Consider the following 22,904-nt stretch of genomic DNA (forward strand, 5'->3'; position numbering starts at 1 on the left):
ATTTAATGGTTGAGCCCAATCCGACTCAGTTCCCCAGGAGAAATTCCTGAACTCATGGGCACTTTGTATCAAGCAGCAGTTAGCAGCAAAAAGTCTGATTAATCAGAGTAGTGAGTCCAGTAAATACTTAAACAGAAGACACCCTGTAAAACAGAACTCCAAGTATCAGTTTGAATAAAGTATTGAACTGACAGAGTGGAGAGCAGATGAGGATTGAATTAAATTGCAATTCACTGAATCGAAACAAGAAGTGATTCTATCAAGAATGGGACACAGCTCTTTGTTTGTGAGCTTGTGGCGCAACGGTAGCGCGTCTAACTGCACATCAGAAGGTTGCGTGTTCAAATCACGTCAGGCTCAGTGAAGTTTTACAGCAGCTCAAGCTGCTGGATTTTATATCAGAAGAGAGTTCGCTCTGTTGGGATAAAAACAAGAAATGCTGGAACCACTCAGCAGGTCTGGCAGCATCTGTTGAAAGAGAAGCAGAGTTAATGTTTCGGGTCAGTGACCTTTCGGAACTGTTCGTGTATTGTTCAATTTCAAAATCGACTTTAATAGATTAAAGTTCTTATTTCTGGATCCGTTCAATTTCCACGCTCAGTTCTTATTTCTCAGTTTTCTATCGGAACAATGTTTCAGGGATGTGCTATCTCCATTGTTTATACAATAACTCTGTCAGCAAGTGTGCGAAGTAAAACACCAACGACCCAGAGTGGGGCTCATCCCACACCCGGCTCCGTCTGCACAGCTCCTTAGTTCAGTTGACGAGAACGCAGTGTTAATAACACCGAGGCTGTGGATTTGAACGCCGTAAGTGCTGGCAGATGTTCGGTTATTACTTTGACATGTTTTCCTAACACTTCAAATCCAACTTTTAGATGCACACAGAATGTCAGAGAACTTATTTTGAATAACATCCATTGCATCTTTGTCACTGGGCTGGAGTAATCCAGAATACATTTTAATAATCTTCCGTTTGCTGATAAAGGTTGAATATGCGGCTGTTCCCGTTAATGGTCACAAGCAGGAACAAACAGACAGAGTGTATCTGACCGCCCAGAGATGTGGAAAGGCTTCAGTTTAGGACAATTGCATCAAATCAAATGTTCACCAGGCCCCGAGAGAGTCAAAAGCTGGGGGAAAGGACGGAATGAGATAGTGAATAAGCTAAGCTGAGGTGGAGGTGGGATGGCAGCGGTCCAGGGGACAGAAGCAGCGAGGCCGGGAGTGAGCGGCCGAAGCACGGTATTTTGTGGGGAATGGAAATGACGATCGCAGCCACTGAGGGGTGAGGCAATGTTTGGACGTCATTCCTTCTTGTGTCGGTGCGTGGTGACGTCGGTGCACGCATGCGCAGATTCATACTGGCAAGCTGACAAATGTTTGGATGCACTGATGATGTCGACGATCGCTCTGCACATGCTCTGTGTTGTCAGGAAACACTCTGCAGTGAATAAGCTAAATACAGAAGATATAAATATTTCCCATCCTTGATGTCTCTCTATTCCAGTCCAATCCAATCCTTCAATGCTGGGTAAATAATGTCAGTAAAAATTGTGCAGCTCGAGGATCGAAACCAAAGGCCAATGCAGAATAAAGGAGAACTGACGGAACTCCAGACTGAACCAGAGATCTTCAGTCTAACACTCTCCCAACTGAGCTATTTCAGTCTCACAGTGAAGTATCCTTTGTGTCATTTATTTATTTATTTAGAGATACAGCACTGAAACAGGCCCTTCGGCCCACCGACTCTGTGCCAACCAACAACCACTCATTTATACTAATCCTACATTAGCCCCATATTCTCTACCACATCCCCACCATTCTCCTACCACCTACCTACACTAGGGGCAATTTACAATGGCCAATTTTACCTATCAACCTGCAAGTCTTTGGCTGTGGGAGGAAATCAGAGCACCCGGCGGAAACCCACACAGCCACAGACTGTGTGGCTTACAAACTCTACACAGATAGTGCCCAGAACTGAACCCGAGTCGCTGGAGCTGTGAGGCTGCAGTGCTAACCACTGCGCCACTGTGCCACCATTGTTTTGGAAGAAAATATAACCCTGGTGGAATTGCCCCTCCCAATCACACCTCACTTTATAGAACATAGAAAATGGAGAAAATTTATGGCACAGAAGAAGACCATATAGCAATCGTGTCTGTGCCAGCTGAAAAAGAGCGATCCAGCCCAATCCCACTTTCCAACTCTTGGGAATGGGATCTGAACAGATCTCAGAGCTCACATTATGTGAATGTTGTGCTGAAGTGTTGGTAAACATAGGAAGTTGACACACTAGGGGGGACCTCACACTGTTAGACACAGCGTGAAATACACTCAAGTGTTTATGAAACATTACAACATGTGAGTAATATTCCCCATTACTTTCTCAACACTGATAGATTGTGAAGGGAGAGACAGTCAGAAGTCCCACTGATCCACACTGACCCCCAGCTGAGAATGAAATGAGATAAAGTTCAATCTTTAGCAGTGAGATGCTGGAGAGAGGTAAGAGTCCTGAATCAAGGAGAGACTTTCAGATAATGCTGTTGAATCTCATTTCAAACACTCCTTGAATTCACTGCCGAGGAATTCAGAGCTGGAGAATGCCTGTAAAATTAGCCGAAACAGGAAAAATAAACACCCACCATGGGGCTCAAACTCAAAAGCTTGAGATTCAGAGTTTCATGATTTCATCGACTGAGCTCACTGGGCCTGAGACAGTGTCCCCGTCCTGTCTGTTATTGGACGGTGCAGCTGTTGGCTCCACCCCAGGGGCTGAATTTGTTCTGTAAACCATGAACCAGCTTCCTCTCAAATCCCAGGTTTATCAATAAATCCTCTTACAAAAGCCCCAAAGTGTGATGTATTCCTCTCACTCATCCAGAATAAAAGTTACATTCTATGATTCTAACTTTGTCAAATCTGTTCTGAACTAGGGACAGAAGACATCGGACCGGATCTTTTTGTCGGCGGCTGACATGGAGGGCGGACTTCACACATCCACATGGCGAGAAGGTGTTTCAGGTGTTTAAATCTGATTGTCAGCAGTTTTATTCACTGGGTCCAATTGAACAATGGCACATGGGAACCTCGGGGCTTCACAGCCTCGCCTGGTTAAAGGAGGTGACTGGGAAGTGGGAACTGAGTGTTGGCTTCACTAGGAAGCCATTGGGTGAGATAGCATCACTTGGCAGCAAGGGTGGAGGGGGAAAGGGCATCGGGAAACACTGTCAGGATTGGGGGCTAAGGTGGCAGCTCTGCAGGCAGAGCCACACCAGGGTGCCATTGGGGCAGTGCCACCTCATTGTGAGTGACAAGTGAGGTAAAGGTGGCTGGGTGTTGTTTACTGTGAAGGCCTTGCACTCAGGGAAGACTAACCTGTCATGGGCCTCATTCACCCTGGATTCGAGGCTCCCATTGAGGAGGTACAGTGGCTGCATAGTGGTTAGCACCGCAGCCTGACAAAGAACAAAGAACAGTACAGCACAGGAACAGGACATTTGGCCCTCCAAGCCTGCTCGATCTTGATGCATGTCTAAACTAAAACTTTCTGCACTTCCGCAACCCGGGTTCAGTTCTGGGCACTGCCTGTGCAGACTTTGCAAGTTCTCTCTGTGACCGCGTGGGTTTCCGCAAGGTGCTCTGGTTTTCTCCCACAGCCAGAAACTTGCAGGTTGATAGGTAAATTGGCCATTGCAAAGTGCCCCTAGTGTAGGTGGGTGGGAGGAGAATGGTGGGGATGTGGTAGGAAATATGGGATTAATGTAGGATTATATAAATGGGTGGTTGTTGGTCAGCACAGACTCGGTGGGCTGAAGGGCCTGTTTCAGTGCTGTATGACTCTATGAGAGAGAGGGAGGGAGATGCAGGCACCACAGCAGCTTGGGGGCCCACAGGAGGGCCAGCCTTGAACAAAAGGCTGGAGAATGAGGCAGAGGAACACATCAGCCGAGGTTCAACTACCTGCAAATGTCCGAGTGACAGTGTCTCCGCAGACTGCACCTCTCCATGGAGGTCGTCACCGATCTCTCTGCCATGGTGCAGTTGGCCACATGGGTCTTGGTGGGCATCTGATGCCAGTGTCCCTGTGCCACTGAACTCCTACACCACCAGATCGTTGCAGGGATCCACTGGAGATAGGTGCAGAACCTCACAGTCTGTGGTGAATCAGTACATCAACATCACCAATGTCCTGTTCAGGAGGGCCGGTGACTATGTGTGCTTTGATCCAAACAGTCAAGCTGAGAGGGCTACAGGATTCGGGACCATCACTGGATTCCCCCAGGTGTAGGGTGTCATTGACTGTACATACTTGGCCATCAAGGCTTCTGCAGACCAGCCAGCAGCCTTCAACAGGAAGGGTTTCCACTTGCTCAGTATGCAACTGGTCTGCGACCACCGCAAATGTATCATACAGGCGTATGCATGATTCCCAGGAAGCAGCCACAACACCTGTATAGCAAGGCAGCCCCAGGTGACAGAACTTTTCCGTGCCCCCACCCCCATGTGCCTTCAGAGATGGATCCTTGGGACAAGGGCTACCCACTGAGGACATGGCTACTGACGCCTGTGAGGAACCCACGCACAGATGCAGAGGAGAGGTACAACACCTGCCACCCGAGCGACCATCGAGGATGCCATTGGTTTCTTGAAGATGAGATTCAGGTGCCGAGAGCAATCCAGTGGATCCCTTCAGTATGCCCTAGCGAGGGTCTCACGTATCATGGTGGTTTGCTGTGCACTGCACAATCTGGCGCTACAGAGGGGTGAGGTGTTGACCAGTGAGGATATCATGGAGTGCAATGCCTCCTCTGATGATGAGGATGCGGAGGATGCCAGGCAATGCCAGATGAAGGGCCTCAGGCACAGCAGGAAAGCCACCAAGAGAGACACGAGACACCCTTATACATGCACGTTTCCCTTGAGCCTTACCCCCTTTTTTAAAAATTCATTTTTTTTTATTCGTTCGTGGGATGTGGGCATCGCTGGCTAGGTCAGCATTTATTGCCCATCCCTCATTGCCCTTGTACTGAGTGGCTTGCTAGGCCATTTCAGAGGGCATTTAAGAGTCAACCACATTGCTGTGGGTCTGGAGTCACATATCGGCCAGACCAGGGAAGGATGGCAGGTTTCCTTCCCGAAGGGCATTAGTGAACTAGATGGGTTTTTACAACAATTGACAATGGTTTCATGGTCACCATTAGAATGGCTTTTAATTCCAGATTTTTTATTAATTGAATTCAAATTTCACCATCTGCCATGGTGGGATTCGAACCCATGTCCCCAAAGCATTAGCCTGAGCCTCTGGATTATTAGTCCAGTGACATTACCACGACGCCACCACCTCCCCTTCTGGAACCACAGCAATAAAGCCTTAGCTTTCAGCAGCCCTGTTGTCACCTCCTTCCTTCTGTACTGCAGCGCCCAGGTACACATCGCACAGTGGAAAGGCCGAAGCTTTGTGAGCTCGGGGCTTGGTCCCTCACTTCCAGCCCCTTGGGAGGAAGTATTTAAATGGAGTCCCAAAGGGCATCAACACTAGGAAGGAGACATAGTGAGAGAACAACATTTCTTTATTCCATGTGACATCAAACGCAACCCCATCCATCTGGAATATACATTCACCCGTGAATCCCAAAGTGAATCTAGGTGCTCTTCTGAAATCTTTTCCGGGTGCTCCTACATGGTTTTCCCCCTGCTCTGTCAGCTGAGGTGGAGACAGGCTGCTGACCTTGCTGCCCCATGGCTTGGGATGACATTGGCGGCTGTCCTCTCACTGCCTGAGGCCTGGAGGGCCCTGGCACACTGAGTTCCTCCTGCACAGGTACAGGGACCCCCTCTGTCATCAAGGATGATGGAGGTGCTGGCATCACTGGTGTCACTGGCAGAGGGGCTTTGGAGCTACTGTACACACCAGGAGCACCCTGAGAGGAGACCCCAGATGTAGCAGCCAGCTGCTCCTCCACCTTATAAGACACACTTGTACCTCCCTGCTGACCTGAGGGACGTGGACCTGGTGGCGTGTTCAGGTGCCTCGTCCCCCCTCTCACCTTGTCACCACTGGATGGAGCTCATGGACGAAGTGATGGAGTGCAGGTCTGCGAACATCTCCGGCAGCCACTGATTGGTCGGCTGGATCTGGCTCTCCATGACAGTCACCAATCTCTCAATGGAGGAAGCCAGACACACCCCCATCAGAGACAGTGCAGCACCCAAGGCCTGGATGGACTCCTCCATCATCCTTGCTTGAGTACACATAGCCTTTGGCATCTCTGCCAGATGTTGCCTGACCTCTCGCTGCAGCTGCAGCATTTCCAGTGCTACCGGTGACACCAGAGGCACGTCATCAGCCTAGGACTCAGCATGGGCCTGGCATCCCACAGTCCTCCCTCTGTCAGTGGCCTCGGCTGTCACAGCCTCCGTCAGCTGCCCGGGCCTGTCTGTGATGTGCTCACCAGCTTGTGAGCTCGAATCTAACCGCGATCGGATACCCACCGTGTAAGAGTTTCTGTGCTGGTGGAGGATGCGGGGGAATGATGTGACGGTGCACCCTCTGAGGCTCCCTCCTCCTCCTCAGAGGTGTCTGGCTGTCCCCCAGTCTCTCCAGCTCTTCGCTCTTGTCATTCATCCGGGCCTGCATGTGAAAACAGGGACATTGAAGGGTTAGGGTCTTCCCATCGGGACATTCCAACCACCCCTACTGTGCAGCTCCATTGATGCAGTGGTGAACAGATGAGCAGTGTGGCTCCTTTGCAGCAGATTCTCCCTTGTGCCCCAGGAGATGCTCACTCACTCTCTTGGGTAGGTGTCCCTGTCTCTCCATCAGCTATGGAGCAGCTGCCTTGCTGCCCAGCCAGTTCCATGGCCTCCTCCTCCATCGGGATGAGGACATTGGAGATAAGGCACTCCACCACCAGTCTTGACACGCTCTTTCCAATTGTGGGCTGTCCTCTCCTGCAGACACAATGATGAACAAAATTAGTCTCCCAGCGGGGACAAGCCCTACATCTCTGATGGTGATAGTCCAGCAGTCCATGATGGGGACACACATAAGTCTCCTGCATGCGGCCCCTCTCGAGGGACTGTGTGAGGTTATGCAATGACTGACGTGCGCCTCTCACTGAAATGCAGCCAAGCCTCAGGCAGCATGTCCTGCTGCCCTTCCCCAATACACATGACTGGGTGGTCACTCCCTTTCCACCAAACACTCCCTCTCACTCTGCCACATGCAATGTCCAAAGGGTCCAAAGTGTTTGGAGTTCTCACCTGAGCAGCCCGGATCAGGTCATTGACCCACTTGCTGCACTGGATCCATGTCCTGGGGGTGAACCCACAGCTGCTGACCTTCCCCAATACCTCTAGCCAACCTTGCTTGGCCAGGTGGGCAGGTCTCCTCCTCCTGCCCCTGGGGAAGAGGATTTCCCGCCTTTCCCTTGCAGCCTGAAGGAGAACATGCAGGGAGACATCGCTAAACCATGGGGCCACCTGGTGTCTTCTTTCAGTCATGGACGCTGCAGGTTCGTGTTCAGCTCCTTACCCATCAGGCAGCAGAGGCAGCAGAACGGGTCCTGGGACAGCAGAGGGCTCTCAGGAAGACACTCCTTTAAACCAGGCAGCAGTGAATGCAGGGCTGGCAGCCCTTTCAATATGGTGCCAGCACCTGCCGTTGTGTCAGATGTCGGTGCCATCGGCACCTCGTTCCCTGCCTCTGGTCCTTGTTTACATGGGCCCCACGCCTCCCCTTCATTAATTGGTCGGCTGCTCCGTGATCGGGGTCGGTCGGCCACATTTCACTCGTGTGGTGACGACACCCACTTCCGGTGCCTCTGCCGAGAGCCGCACCGTTAGTTTAAAATTCAGCCCATGGGATCAAGAGTGGAAAATCTCCCCTCTGATTCTCTCTACTTAAAATGAAGGAGACACCAAATTAAAACTGATGAAACCAGGGATTGTATCCTGGTTCTTCAATCTAGTGTTCTCCCAACTGAGCTATTCCATCCTCACTGTGAACCCATCTTCATTGGAGACAAATATAACTCCAGGTGGAATTTCCCCACCCGTTCATTCCTCACTTCAGGGGAATGGGACCCGACCAGATCGCGGAACTCAGATTATGTTAATGTTCTGCTCTTGATATCTTAATATTATCTTGCGTTTGAGCCACTTTTAATCAGGTTCACGGACAAATTCTTCCATCATCCCTTCTCCCACATTCTCTCTCTCTCATTCATTCTTTATTCCTCACAATCCAGAAAGGGTTAGGAATCAGAGCTCACCCCCAAACCCTCTGCACACAGACCTCTGTCTGTTACCCTGTTTGATCCAAGAGACCAGTCAATAAATTACACTTTTTATAAACACAGAAAGCTGCCTCACAGTGTTGGACAGAGTTAAATACACTAAATCTTTCTAAAAAGGTTCATCTCACAGATTGTGTTACTGAGTCCACAGAGCAGGGCGGGCCCAGGCTCCAGCCCCAGTCTGTGCTGTGTTAACTGATGCCACCTGGTGTGATACTGAGCCACACGGAGCAGGAAAGGGCCTGGTTGTATTCATGGCCTGTCTTGAGTTAACTGATCCCACCCAGTGTGGTAGGAGCCACACAGAACAGACTGGGCCCAGGCTCCTTCCTCAGCCTGAGGGATGATAGTTCATCTCACACGGTGTTGCACAGAGCCCCACACAGAACAGAGAAATCACAGGCTCCATCCCCGGCCTGTGGTATTTACTTCATCACTCCTGGTATGGTCCGGAGTCCCCAGAGCAGGAAAGGCCCAGCTTCCATCTCCGGCCTGTGCTGAATTAGCTGATCTGACCTGGTTGGCACTGAACCACAATCAGGGGAGGATGGGCCGAGGCTCCATGGCCTGTGGTGTGCTGCCAGCGGAGGTGGTAGACGCGGGCACGATAGCGTCTTTTAAGATGTATCCAGACAGATACATGAATGGGCTGGAAGCAAAGAGATACAGACCCTTAGAAAATAGGCGACATGTTTAGATAGAGGATCTGGATCGGCGCAGGCTTGGAGGGCCGAAGGGCCTGTTCCTGTGCTGTAATTTTCTTTGTTCTTTGTTAGTTATTCTCATTTGATGAGGTACTGAGCACCATATAGAGCAGGAAGGGCCTGTGCTCAGTGAACTGATCTCACCTTGTGTAGTCCTGAGACCCACACACAGAGCAGGACAGGACTAGGCCGAATATCCGGCCTGTGTTCAATTAGCTGATCTCATCCAAAAGATTTTGATAAGGTTCCACACAAGAGGCTTCTCTACAAGATTAAAGTCCCTGGTATCAGTGGTAATATATTGAGCTGGATTGGGAACTGACTGGCAGGACGTAGGCAGAAGGTAGTTACAGATGTATCTGGATCTGTTTGGAGACCAGTTACCAGTGGTGTCCCACAGGGATCGGTGTTGGGACTGTTGCTCTTTACTATTTCTATTAATGATCTGGATGTAGGTGTAGGGGGCACCATCTGTAAATTTACAGATGATTTGAAGATCTGTGCGAGTGTTCAGACTGTAGACGATGCTCGACTGTTTCAGGCTGATCTTAATGTGTTGGGAGATTGGGTTCATGACTGGTAAATGATGTTTAAATTGGGTAAGTGCAGTGTTATTCATGTGGACAGGGCGAATGCTCAACGTTCATACACCCTTCAGGGAAAAACATTAAAGCAGGTGGAGAAAGAAAATAATTTTGTGCAGAGATCTGGATGTTCAAGTGCACAGATCTCTAAAGTTACAGCAGCAATGCTGTGAAGTGATAGCTGGAGCAAATAGGGGGGTTGGGCTGCATTCAGAGGACAATTGAGTATAAGATGAGGCATATTCTTGCATGGGTTGTGAGTGACGCTGGGAAGGCCAGAATTTGTTACCCATCCCCATTTGTCCTTGACAAGGTGGCGGTGAGCTGCCTTCTTGAATTGCTGCACTCCATGTGGTGTAGGTACACCCACAGAGCTGTTAGGAAGGGAGATCCAGGATTTTGACCCAACATCAGTGAATGAACAGCGATATATTTGCAGATCAGATGGTGGGTGACTTGGAGGGGAATTTGCAGATGGTGGTGTTTCCATGAATCTGCAGCCCTTGTCCTTCAAGGTGGTGGAGGTCTTGGGTTTGGAAGGTGCTGTCAAAGGAGCCTTGTCGGGTTGCAGCAGTGCATCTTGTAGATGGTACACACTGCTGCCACCGTGTGTCAGTGATGGAGGGAGAGAATGGAGGTGGTGGATGGGGTGACAATCAAGTGGGCTGCTTTGTCCTGAATGATGTTGAGCATCTAGAGTGCTGTTGGAGCTGCACTCATCCTGACTTCTGCCTTGTAGATGGACAAGTTTTGGAGAGTCAAGAATCACAGAATTGTTACAGTGCAGAAGCAGGCCATTCGGCCCATCGTGTCTGCATAGGATCATAGAAAGTCGACGGCACAGAAAGAGGCTGCTTAGTCCATCGTCTCTGCACCAGTCAAAAAATGAGTCACCCAGCCTCATCCCATTGTCCAACATTTGGTCCGTAGCTCTGCAGGTTCAGGCACTCGAGGTGCACATCCAGACACCTTTTAAATGAGTAGGGGGTTTCTGCCTCAACTACCCTTGCAGGCACTCATTTCCAGACTCCTCGCACCCTTTGGGTGAAAACACGTTTCCTCATCTCCCCTCTAATCATTCTACTAATCACTTTAATTCGATGACCCCCTAGTCACTGACCTCTCTGATAAGGTAAATAAGCCCTTCCCATCCACTCTATCCAGGCCCCTCACAATTTTGTACATTTCAATCAAATTTCAATCAAAATTCAAAAGCAGGGATGTAATGCTGGAACTGTATAAAATGCTGGTTCTGCCACAGTTGGAGAATTGCATACAGTTCTGGTCACCACATTACAGAAAGGACATAATTGCACTGGAGAGAGTACAGAGGAGATTTACCAGAATGTTGCCAGGACTCAAAAGTTGTAGCTATGAGGAAAGATTGGATAGGCTGGGGTTGTTTTCCTTAGAACAGAGGAGGCTGAGGGTTGACTTAATAGAGGTGTAAAAAATTATGAGGGTCCCAGATAGAATAGACAGGAAGGACCTATTTCCCCTAGCGGAGAGGTCAATTACCAGGGGGCACAGATTTAAGGTGATTGGCAGAAGGATTAGAGGGGACATGAGGAGAAAGTTTTTCACCCAGAGGGTGCTGGGTGTCTGGAATTCACTGCCAGGAATGGTGGTGTCGGCAGAAACCCTCAATTATTTTAAAAGGTACCTGGACATGCACCTGAAGTGCTGTAACCGGCAAGGCTATGGACCAGGTTTTGGAAGGTGGGATTAGATTGGGCGGCTAGTTTTTTTTCGGCCTGCACGGACACAATGGGCTGAATGGCCTCCTTCTGTGCCGTAATTTTTCTATGGTTTCTATGGTTTCCAATTTTTCTTCATTGCTGCATTTTTCCAGTCCTGGCAACATCCTCGTAAATCTCCTTTGTATCCTCTTCAGTGCAATTACATCCTTTCTGTAATGAGGTGACCATAACTGCACACAGAACTCAAGCTGGCGCTTAACTAAAGATTCATCCAGTTCCAGCATAACCTCCCTGCTCTTATATTCTATACCTCGGCTAATAAAGGAAAGGATTCCATAAGCGTTCTCAACCAACTTATCAACCTGTCCTGCTACTTTCAGGGATTTGTGGACATTCACTTCAAGGTCCCTCACTTCCTCTACAGCTCTCAGTATTCTCCCACTAATAGTGTATTCCTTTGACAGCTTGACCTCCCCAAATGCATCACTTCACACTTCTCCGAGTTGAACTCCATTTGCCACTTTTCTGCACACCTGATCAGTCCATTGCACCAGCTCTCCTGATGAGCTTTTCACCAAGTGCCTAGAGCTGCGTGACTGATTGCAGAATTCCAAGAATTCCCAGCCTCTGATTTACCCTTGGTGCCACAATATTTATATGGATGGTCCAGTAAGCTTCTGTCAATGGTAACCCCCAGGATGTTGATGGTGGGGGGATTCAGCGATGGTAATGCTGTTGAACGTCAAAGGGAGATGGTGACATTCTCTCTTGTTGGAGATGGTCATTGCCTGGTACTTATGTGGTGTGAATGTTACTTGCCACTTAGCAGCCCAAGCCTGAATGTTGTCCAGGTCTTGCTGCTTCTGGACACGGACTCCTTCAGTATCTGAGATGTCCCGAATTTGTCCTTTTATGAAACCTTGGTCAGGCCTCACATGGAATATCGTGTCCAGTCCTGGTCTCCTCACATGATGGGTGATATTGAGGCCTTGGAAAGGGTACAGAGGAGAGACATAGAACATAGAACATAGAACATACAGCACAGAACAGGCCCTTCGGCCCACAATGTTGTGCCGATCCTTTGTCCTCTGTCAAGGACAATTTAATCTATACCCCATCATTCTCCTTTATCCATATACCTATCCAAAAGCCTTTTGAAAGTCCCTAAAGTTTCTGACTCAACAACTTCCCCGGGCAAGGCATTCCATGCCTCGACCACTCTCTGGGTAAAGAACCTTCCCCTGACATCCCCCTTATATCTCCCACCCTTCACCTTAAATTTATGACCCCTTGTAACGCTTTGCTCCACCCGGGGAAAAAGTTTCTGACTGTCTACCCTATCTATTCCCCTGATCATCTTATAAACCTCTATCATGTCACCCCTCATCCTTCTCCTTTCTAATGAGAAGAGGCCTAGAATGTTCAGCCTTTCCTCGTAAGACTTATTCTCCATTCCAGGCAACATCCTGGTAAATCTCCTCTGCACCCTCTCCAAGGCTTCCACATCCTTCCTAAAATGAGGCGACCAGAACTGCACACAGTACTCCAAATGAGGCCTTACCAAGGTCCTGTACAGCTGCATCATCACCTCACGGCTCTTAAATTCAATCCCTCTGCTAATGAACGCTAACACCCCATATGCCTTCTTCACAGCCCTATCCACTTGAGTTGCAACTTTCAATGATCTATGCACATAGACCCCAAGGTCTCTCTGCTCCTCCACATGCCCAAGAACCCTACCGTTAACCCAGTATTTTGCATTCATGTTTGTCCTTCCAAAATGGACGACCTCACACTTTTCAGGGTTAAACTCCATCTGCCACTTTTCAGCCCAGCACTGCAACCTATCCAAGTCCCTTTGCAGACGACAATAGCCCTCCTCGGTATCCACAACTCCACCAACCTTTGTATCATCTGCAAATTTACTGACCCACCCTTCGACTTCCTCATCCAAGTCGTTAATAAACATTAGACATTAGACTAATTCCCAGTATAAGACATCTTCGTTATCAAGTTAGACTAAAAGAGTTGGGATCCCACATCTGAGAGAAACCTAGACTGAGGGGTGATCTGATTGAGGTTTATAAGATCATGAAGGGTCCAATTTAGCGTGGGAGATGAGTCATAATTGTAGATTGTAAAAGGCCAGATGGCACCTGAATCACATTAAATTTCATTTTGTTGGATTTGGCTACTGCATCAGGATGGCTGAGTGGTTAAGGTGTTGGACTTAAAATCCAGTAGACATGTGTCTGCCTGGGTTTAAGTCTCACTCCTGGTATCTATGCCTTCTAAATGTTGTTTGCTCCCACTTTTGCCTTGCACCATCATCTCTTCTGTCATTTAATCACTCCTGCCTTCCAACCAAACACAGCTTCCTATAATTTATCTGCCCTGCACCTTTCCTTGCCTCTGCATTTGCTTATAAACTGGTAAATCTTGAACTTAATCTCCTCTGTACCCTCACAATGACCTTCTCATCCTTCCTGAATTGTGGTTCCTCACAGGATCCGCTGCCTCTCCAACTCCCCTCCAGGTAATTGAAGGCCCCGCGCCTGGGTCTCACTTGATAGGCTCGCCGGTAGTTGGTTCCTCAGAGGTCCACCACCGCTCCAGACTCCCTCCAGGAAGGGCTTGCCATAATCCTCCAATCTTCCCTGGATAAGGGGATTGGAGAGTGGCAAATAACACCCTGATTCAAGAAAGGGTGTAAGGACAGTCCAAGCAACTCCATGCCCGTTAATTTAACATCAGTGTTGGATAAGGATTCAGAAATGATAATCAGGGAAAATATCAATGGACACTTAGAGTGGTTTGAGTCAATTAAGGATAACCAGCATGGATTTGTAAAAGGCAGATCATGCTTGACTAATCTAATTGAATTTTTTGATGAAATAACAGAGAAGGTTGATGAAGGAAATGCAGTGGATGTTGTTTATTTATTTTATTTGGAGATACAGCACTGAAACAGGCCCTTTGGCCCACCGAGTCTGTGCTAACCATCAACCACCCATTTACACTAATCCTACATTAATCCCATATTCCGACCACATCCCCACCTTCCCTCAATTCCCCTACCACCTACCTATACTAGGGGCAATTTATAATAGCTAATTTACCTATCAACCTGCAAGTCTTTGGCTGTGGGAGGAAACCAGGGCACCCGGCGAAAACCCACGCGGTCACAGGGAGAACTTGCAAAGTCCGCACAGGCAGTACCCAGAATTGAACCCAGGTCACTGGAGCTGTGACGCTGCGGTGCTAACCACTGCGCCATTGGATTTGAAGAAAGGCTTTGATAAGGCACCACATAAAAGGCTGGTTAACAAAATTGAGGCTCATGGAATAGGAGGGTCAGTGTCCAATTGGAAAGAAAATAGGCTTCAGGGCCGAAAACAGTGAGTTGTCGCAGATGGTTGCTTTTTGGATTGGGGAATGTGCTGGGATCAATGCTTTTCTTGCTATGTATAAAATATGTGGATCTTGGAATATAGAGTAGAATCTCAAAATTTGCCGATGACACCAAACTTGGAGGTGAGGCAAACAGTGAGGATGATATGAACTGTTTGCAACAGGACATAGATAGGCCAGCAGAATGGGCAGAGAGGTGACAGATGGAATTTAATACTGTTATGTATGAGTTGATGCATTTTGACAGAAGGAATAGGGAGAGGCAATGTATACCTAATGGCACAGTTCTAAAGAGTGTGCAGGGTCAGAGGGACCTGGGGGTACATGTGCATAGATCTTTGAAGGTGACAGGACATATTGAGAGAGTGGTTGGTAAAGCATATGGGATCTTAGGCTTTATAAATAAAGGCAGTGAGTACAAAAGCAGGGAAGGTATGCTAAACCTTTATATAGCTCTGGTTAGGGGCCAAATGGATTACTGCATGCAGTTCTGGTCACTGCACTTTAGGAAGTATGTGAGGGTCCTTGAGAGTGTGCAGAGGAGATTTACCACAATGGTTCCAGGGCTGGAGGATTTTAGTTACAGTTGGAACTTGGAAAAGCTGGGTGGAGATTTAATAGAAGTGTACAAGGTTATGACAGTCAGTAGATAAGTTAGACAAGGAAAACATGTTCCCATTAACAAATGGTACAAGGGCTAGGGGACACAGATTGAAAGTTTTGGGCAGAAGAGGCAGGGGAAATATGAGGAAGCACTTTTTCACACAGTGGGAAGTAATGACCTGGAACTCGCTGCCCACAAGCGTGGTGAAAGCGAAGATGATCAATGACTTCACGAGGAAGTTGGATGGCCACCTGACAGAAATAGACTTGCAAGGTTACAGGGATCGAGCCGGGGAGTGGGACTGACTGCATTGCTCCATAGAGAGCTGGTATGGACTCAATGGACCGAATGGCCTCCGTCAGTGTCATAAATAAATGACTCTGAGACTCTGAAATGAATTTTAAACCGATGATTCTTGTGTTGGTTATTGAATTAATTCATGAGAAGTCTGAATAATTTAATATGATTTGCAGCATCACGGAGAGAGCATTGGGATTTTGGAAACTGACAAATTGGAACTCCAGTCAATGCTGGTTTAGGTAAAGGATGTAAGAAGTGAAGCAGGTAAAACCTTTTGAGTTAATTACCAAATGATCCACTTGTCTCTGGTAACCAACCTTGCTTTCAAGAAGCTACTTTTTTTTTCCAAAATATACTTTCTTGATAAAAATCTCAAAAAATTACATTCCCAAACAGTTTAAACCAGCAAAAAGTCAAAAAATACAAACAGTGCAAAGGTGATCAGTTTCCTTCTATACAATTATGAGTTGCCTCACAACCTTTCCATTTCATTGTCATGCATATACATTTTTACATTTACAGCACACAAAATTTTCCCAATACAGTTCGAGGGGTTTTCCATGGATCCAGCCCCTCAGTTCAGCTTGGTGGGGGGACCTTACACTGAGGTCTTACCCCATTGAGCCTTTGCTGCGGCTGCCCCAAGCTTTAGTGCATCCCTCAGCACGTCGTCCTGGAACTTGGAATGTGCCAGTCTGCAACATTCGGTGGTGGACAACTCTTTTCGCTGGAAGACCAGCAAGTTTCTGGCAGACCAAAGGGCGTCTTTCACCGAATTGAAGCTACTGCTCTCTGAAATCACTTCATTGCTTTAAACAGTTTTTCAACAAAAAATGGTCTCATTTCTTTTCCCTATTTCCATATCAGGGTAACTTGTGGAGGGTTCAACATGTTTGTGTGAAATGATCATCTGTCAAATTAGAAGGCCCAACTGTAAAGTGCTGTAATTTTTCACTTCACTTGCAGTGTTGTGGGGTTTTGTTGGAGAGAACAACGCTATTAGAAAATGTAACATCCGTGTAAGGCAGTACCAGAACAAACTGTTCTGCCTGAATGAATTTTCTAGATCCTGGTATCCATAGAAACCTGACACCAGGGTGTGTCCTGTTGTAAAGCATAAAAATAAATCAGTTTGTGATGAACATGCAGCATCTGTTTATAGATGGATGTAAAAGGTAGTTTCCAATATGTAGGATTGGACTAAATTGCACCTGTGTAAGCTTGTTGGTCTGTGGATTTGAAGTTGGGCCTTCTGGCTGCATACCTGCTGTACCTTCCATAATGGATGAACCCACATATAGAAGGCAGCAAGCACAATATCACTACAGTAACCAATACATGCTGTTAAACTGATTGGCCTGAAGGCAGGCAGGAAATATGGCTGCCTTCTTCCTGCAAGTCCAATCTTTTTACATAGATTTACATAGATTCACAGCACAGAAACAGGCCATTCAACCACAACTGGTCTGTGTCAGTGTTAATGCCTCACACAGCCTCTTCCCATCCGTCTTGTTCTAATCCCATTAACATATCCTTCTATTCCTTTCTCAATCCTGCTTATCCACATTCCCTTTAAATGCCTCTGTTCTATTTTAAGACAGGTATTAACTCATTTTAAATAAATTCATTTCAAAGAAACAGGTTAAAGTCATTAAAATAGCAGACAGAGGAGCTGACAGAAGCCTGTTAACTGCTGGTACAATTATACAACAAATATTTGATCCTCGGATAAAGAAGCGTGTTTCCAGGAATTCCCTGTTTTATTGATTTGTGAGTGTTCGACACCAGGATAACTAAAAATACACAATCTGCAACATCCACGGGAGGCACAATCCCGACAGTTACTCTGAGATCACTCCTGCTGTGGAACTCCACCACTGACCCCGCATTACATTGAGTACATAGAGTTACATCAAATCGACAGCAGTGGTTCTCAACGTGTTTTGGTTGAAGGACCCCTTTTTAAATGGATTAGTAATCACGGACCCCTCCCCATCTAAATTATACTATAACCTCCTTTCACATTTACATTTCTGAATGTAAAATTCATCAGTGACCTGTTAAAGGGAGTTCCAGGAAAGTTTACCAGGACTGTCCAGTATAGTGTACATTGATGTGATTGATGATGTGAAAACTTTTATCCTCCCTTCAGCTGAAAGATAACTTGACAGGTTCAGCAACCTGCCTGTTAAATACTTCACCACATGACACCTGCCTGCTCTTCCTGGAGTGGGATTAGGCTTTGTGGCTCCTGTTGTAAATTTCAGGTGTAACCCTCCACCACCTGCCTACTCACTGCACAGTTGCTGAGTGTTTCAGGGTATTTTTCTCCCCCTCTGCTGTTTCCCAGCCTGTGTGCACTGGAATATCTCTGACTCACTGCCTGGTGTTCAGCATTCCTGCCATCAGGACACCGCCAGGAACTGGGACTGCGGCTTTATTCCGGATCCAGCTGCCGTACACAGTGAATGAAGCTGAGAGTAATCATCATTCCAGGCCTCTGAACAAGGCTGATGTGGCGGCTCCTTCCTCACCTCCCCCAGCCCCAGTCCTGTGAATCCATTCCTGGTGTGTCTGGGGTCTCCCGTCTTCTCTCTCGAGATTCTCAGTCAGTCCAAGGCATCGCTAATCCGGTCACATGTCTGTTTCCAGAACTGCCTCAGCCCCAGTGCTGGCCCAGTGATCACTTCCCAAAGTCTTGCTGGAAATGGATCCCATTCCCATTACTCCACACACCCCTTGGAAAATCTGTACGGAGTGGCAGGGGTCCACAGACCCCAGTTTGAAAACCACTGATTTACAGGATTATTCTTCAGCATCAGTGACTTCCTGTCCCAGATCCAGACTCACGCTGCCTTCAGAGAATACATCTCTGTTCATGATCTGATGTCGGCTTTTGTTTAATGAGAATGGTTCTGTACAATGATAGAATGTGAAGTAAATTGATGCTAACCTGGATCTGACGATAATAGTTTGAAATGTGTCTCAATGTACTTGGACCTGACACTTCCCTGGTGCAGGGAGTGGGAGAACTTTTCACCATCTCCCACTTTGTGTCAGGACAACTGCTTTGAGAGATCAGAGAGAGGCCCAGCAGACATTCTGTCTGTGGACGAAAGTGTAAAGATTCTGTCTACGGACGGAGGCTAAGACATTCTGTCTGTAGATGGAGGTCCAAATATTCTGCCTGTGGATGGAGGTCCAGACATTTGGTCCACCTACGGGGATCCGGACATTCTGTCTACTGATGGAGATCCAGACATTCTGTCCACGGACAGAGGACCAGACATTCTGTCTAGGGAGGGGGATCCAGGCATTCTGTCTATGGATGGAGCTCCAGACATTCTGTCTACTGACGGGGATCCAGACATTTGGTCGACTGCCACAATCTGTGTTTCAAGTTCTAATGCATCTATTTCTAAACATTGACTTGAGATGATGAAATCTATGAATTGATTAATTAATGTGTGACTTTAACCAGCACATTTATTGAAGGGACATTTCTGAGTTAGTGAATTATTGGTAGTTAGTGAACGATGAGCAATGTTATTCATGAAGCTGTACCTAGAAATCCATGGTCTGTTCCCAGTGTCCGGATCCTCAGTCATTGTTTCAATCCACCCACGTTCCTTTACATTCACTGTTCCTGCTACTCTTCCTCAAACACCAGCATGTCCAAATAGATCAACCTGTCCTTCGGGATCTAAATCATCCGCATCATGTGAAATGTCAAAAGTTTAAATTAAAAAATCTTCTGGTGAGTTATCTGTAATCTTTCTGATTATTTTTTCTCTATCTCAGACTAACTTGAGGACCATTTTGATCCTGTCCCGAGGAGAGTGCCATCTCTCCAGATGTATCACTCGATACCTGGTGTCTATGATGGGGAGGTTGTTGTCCTGTCTAGACCACCCTGATTATCCTTGCTCCATAACTGCCACGAAGAGAAGGTCCTGATATTGCAAGGAGAGCCTCAGGGCATCAGTCTCAGTGAATCTGTAAAATAGAGGAACACATGAGCGTAATGAGGCCATTCAGTCCCTCAAGCCTGGTCCACCATTCAATTACATCATGACTGATCTGTATTTCAACTACATTTACCCAGGTTGGTTCCACATCCTTTCATAACCTAACTGAACAAAAATATATCAATCTCAAGTTTTGAAATTCACTCTGTCTCTCGTGGTCAGTCTCTTGCTCCCTCTCTCTGTCTCTATCTTTCACTCTCACCCTTTGTGTCTATCTCTCACCCTGTATGTGTCTCCCCCTCTCTGAATCTCCCCCTCTGTCTCGCTCTCTCTTACCCTCTGTCTGTCTCTCACACTCTACCTTTCACTCTCTGTTTATCTCCCACCCTCTCTCTGTCTCTATCTCACTTGCTCTCATTTTGTCTTACGCTGACATTGATTCTCCTGTTCAGATACCTTTGAGCTGCCACTCCAAGGTCAACACAACACACATGAGCCCAGGGCTGTGACCTCATACAGAAGACAATTGGACCAATGATTCCAGTCATTTACAATCAGGGTACATGAAGATGATGGTAGATAAGAACAACATTAATCAGAGTGGAAGGAAATCAGACTCATCCTGGTGTGAATCAGGTGCTGACTTAAAGCCCCATTGATCTTCCCTTTCTGTGATAGCACCATCTCCTGATTACGAGTGTCAGGAAAAGGCTGAATTGCATGCGGCTGAAAAGCTGATTGATCCAGATATGTAAACGTTTCCACAGCATAAATCCCAATTTAATTTTTAATGTGAATGAAATGATTTGAACTAACTAACGACAGGTTTATAACGATGGCACCTTAAGCGTCTCAGCGACTGAATTTCATTAACCAAAAGGCTCCTGTAAAGTACATTTACTGGGATAATTTCAATTTGAACCAGGTTTGCTCTATTCACACACCGAAGGTGTGAGAGATGTTGTGGGACACACACAAAGTCCAGTCGCTAAAAGTGATTAACAGACTGGGTTTTGTGTTTAGTGATCCCGGGTCTGTTAGAACAAATAACAAAGAACAGTACAGCACAGGAACAGGCCATTCGGCCCTCCAAGCCTGCGCCGATCTTGATACCTGCCTAAACTAAAACCTTCTGCACTTCCGGGGTCCGTATCCCTCTATTCCCATCCTATTCATGTATTTGTCAAGATGCCTCTTAAACGTCTCTATGGTACCTGCTTCCACCACCTCCCCCGGCAACAAGCTCCAGGCACTCACCACCCTCTGTGTAAAGAACTTGCCTCGCACATCCTCTCTAAACTTTGACCCTCTCACCTTAAACCTGTGTCCCCAAATAACTGACTCTTCTACTCTGGGAAAAAGCTTCTGACTATCCACTCTGTCCATGCCGCTTATAACTTTGTAAACCTTTATCATGTCGCCCCTCCACCTCCGTCGTTCCAGTGAAAACAATCCGAGTTTATCCAACCTCTCCTCATAGCTAATACCCTCCAGACCAGGCAACATCCTGGTAAACCTCTCCTGTACCCTCTCCAAAGCCTCCACGTCCTTTTGGAAGTGTGGCGACCAGAATTGCAAGCAATATTCTAAGTGTGGCCGAACTAAGGTTCTGTACACCTGCAGCATGACTTGTCAATTTTTATACTCTATGCCCCAACCGATTAAGGCAAGCATGCCGTATGCCTTCTTGACTACCTTATCCACCTGCGTTGCCACTTTAAGTGACCTGTGGACCTGTACACCCAGATCTCTCTGCCTGTCAATACTCCTAAGGGTTCTGCCATTTACTGTATACCTCCCACCTGCATTAGACCTTCCAAAATGCATTACCTCACATTTGTCCGGATTGAACTCCATCTGCCATTTCTCCACCCAAGTCTCCAACCGATCTATATCCTGCTGTATCCTCTGACAATCCTCATCACTATCAGCAACTCCACCAACCTTTGTGTCGTTTGCAATCTTACTGATCAGACCAGCTACATTTTCCTCCAAATTATTTATATATGCTACAAACTGCAAAGGTCCCAGCACTGATCCCTGCGGAACACCACTAGCCACATCCCTCCATTCAGAAAAGCACCCTTCCACTGCTGCCCTCTGTCTTCTATGACCGAGCCAGTTCTGTATCCATCTTGCCAGCTCCCCTCTGATCCCATGTGAATTCACCTTTTGTATCAGTCTGCCATGAGGGACCTTGTCAATGGCTTTACTGAAGTCCATATAGATAACTTCCACTGCCCTTCCTTCATCAATCATCTTTGTCACTTCCTCAAAAAACTCAATCAAATTAGTGAGACACGACCTGCCCTTCACAAAACTATGCTGCCTCTCGCTAATAAGTCCATTTGTTTCCAAATGGGAGTAAATCCTGTCCCGAAGAATCCTCTCTAATAATTTCCCTACCACTGACGTAAGGCTCACCAGGCTATAATTTCCTGGATTATCCTTGCTACCCTTCTTAAACAAAGGAACAACATAGGCTATTCTCCAGTCCTCTGGGACCTCACCTGTAGCCAATGAGGATGCAAAGCTTTCTGTCAAGGCCCCAGCAATTTCTTCCCTTGCCTCCCTCAGTATTCTGGGGCAGATCCCATCAGGCCCTGGGGACTTATCTACCATAAAGCTTTGCAAGACACCAAACACCTCCTCTTTTTTGATAATGAGATGACGGAGACTATCTACATTCCCTTCCCTAGGCTCATCATCCACCAAGTCCTTCTCCTTGGTGAATACTGATGCAAAGTACTCATTTAGTACCTCGCCCATTTCCTCTGGCTCCACACATAGATTCCCTTCTCTGTCCTTGAGTAGGCCAACCCTTTCCCTGGTTACCCTCTTGCTGTTTATATACGTATAAAAAGCCTTGGGATTTTCCTTAATCCTGTTTGCCAATGACTTCTCATAATCCCTTTTAGCCCTCCTGGCTCCTTGCTACTGTCTTTATATTCCTCAAGGGATTCGTCTGTTCCTAGCCTTCCAGGCCTTACGAATGCTTCCTTTTTGACGAGGCTCACAATATCCCGCGTTATCCAAGGTTCCCGAAACTTGCCAAACTGATCCTTCTTCCTCACAGGAACATGCTGGTCCTGGATTCTAATCAACTGACGTTTGAAAGACTCCCACATGTCAGATGTTGATTTACCCTCAAACAGCCGCCCCCAATCTAATTTCTTCAGTTTTTGCCTAATATTGTTACAATTAGCCTTCCCCCAATTTAGCACCTTCACCCGAGGACTACGCTTATCCTTATTCACAAGTACCTTAAAACTTATGGAATTAGGGTCACTGTTCCCGAAATGCTCCCATACTGAAACTTCGACCACC

The 22,904-nt window shown here is 47.1% G+C and overlaps 1 non-coding gene across 1 annotated transcript; it reads left to right on the forward strand.

Moving 5' to 3' along the window:
• The first annotated feature begins 288 nt into the window (after positions 1-288).
• Positions 289-360, forward strand: trnac-gca (transfer RNA cysteine (anticodon GCA)). Its single transcript has one exon. It is a non-coding gene; the product is annotated as a tRNA-Cys (tRNA).
• The last annotated feature ends 22,544 nt before the right edge of the window (positions 361-22,904 follow it).

This window comes from Heterodontus francisci, unplaced genomic scaffold (assembly GCF_036365525.1).
Source record: "Heterodontus francisci isolate sHetFra1 unplaced genomic scaffold, sHetFra1.hap1 HAP1_SCAFFOLD_172, whole genome shotgun sequence".
NCBI classification, from domain to species: Eukaryota; Metazoa; Chordata; class Chondrichthyes; order Heterodontiformes; family Heterodontidae; genus Heterodontus; species Heterodontus francisci.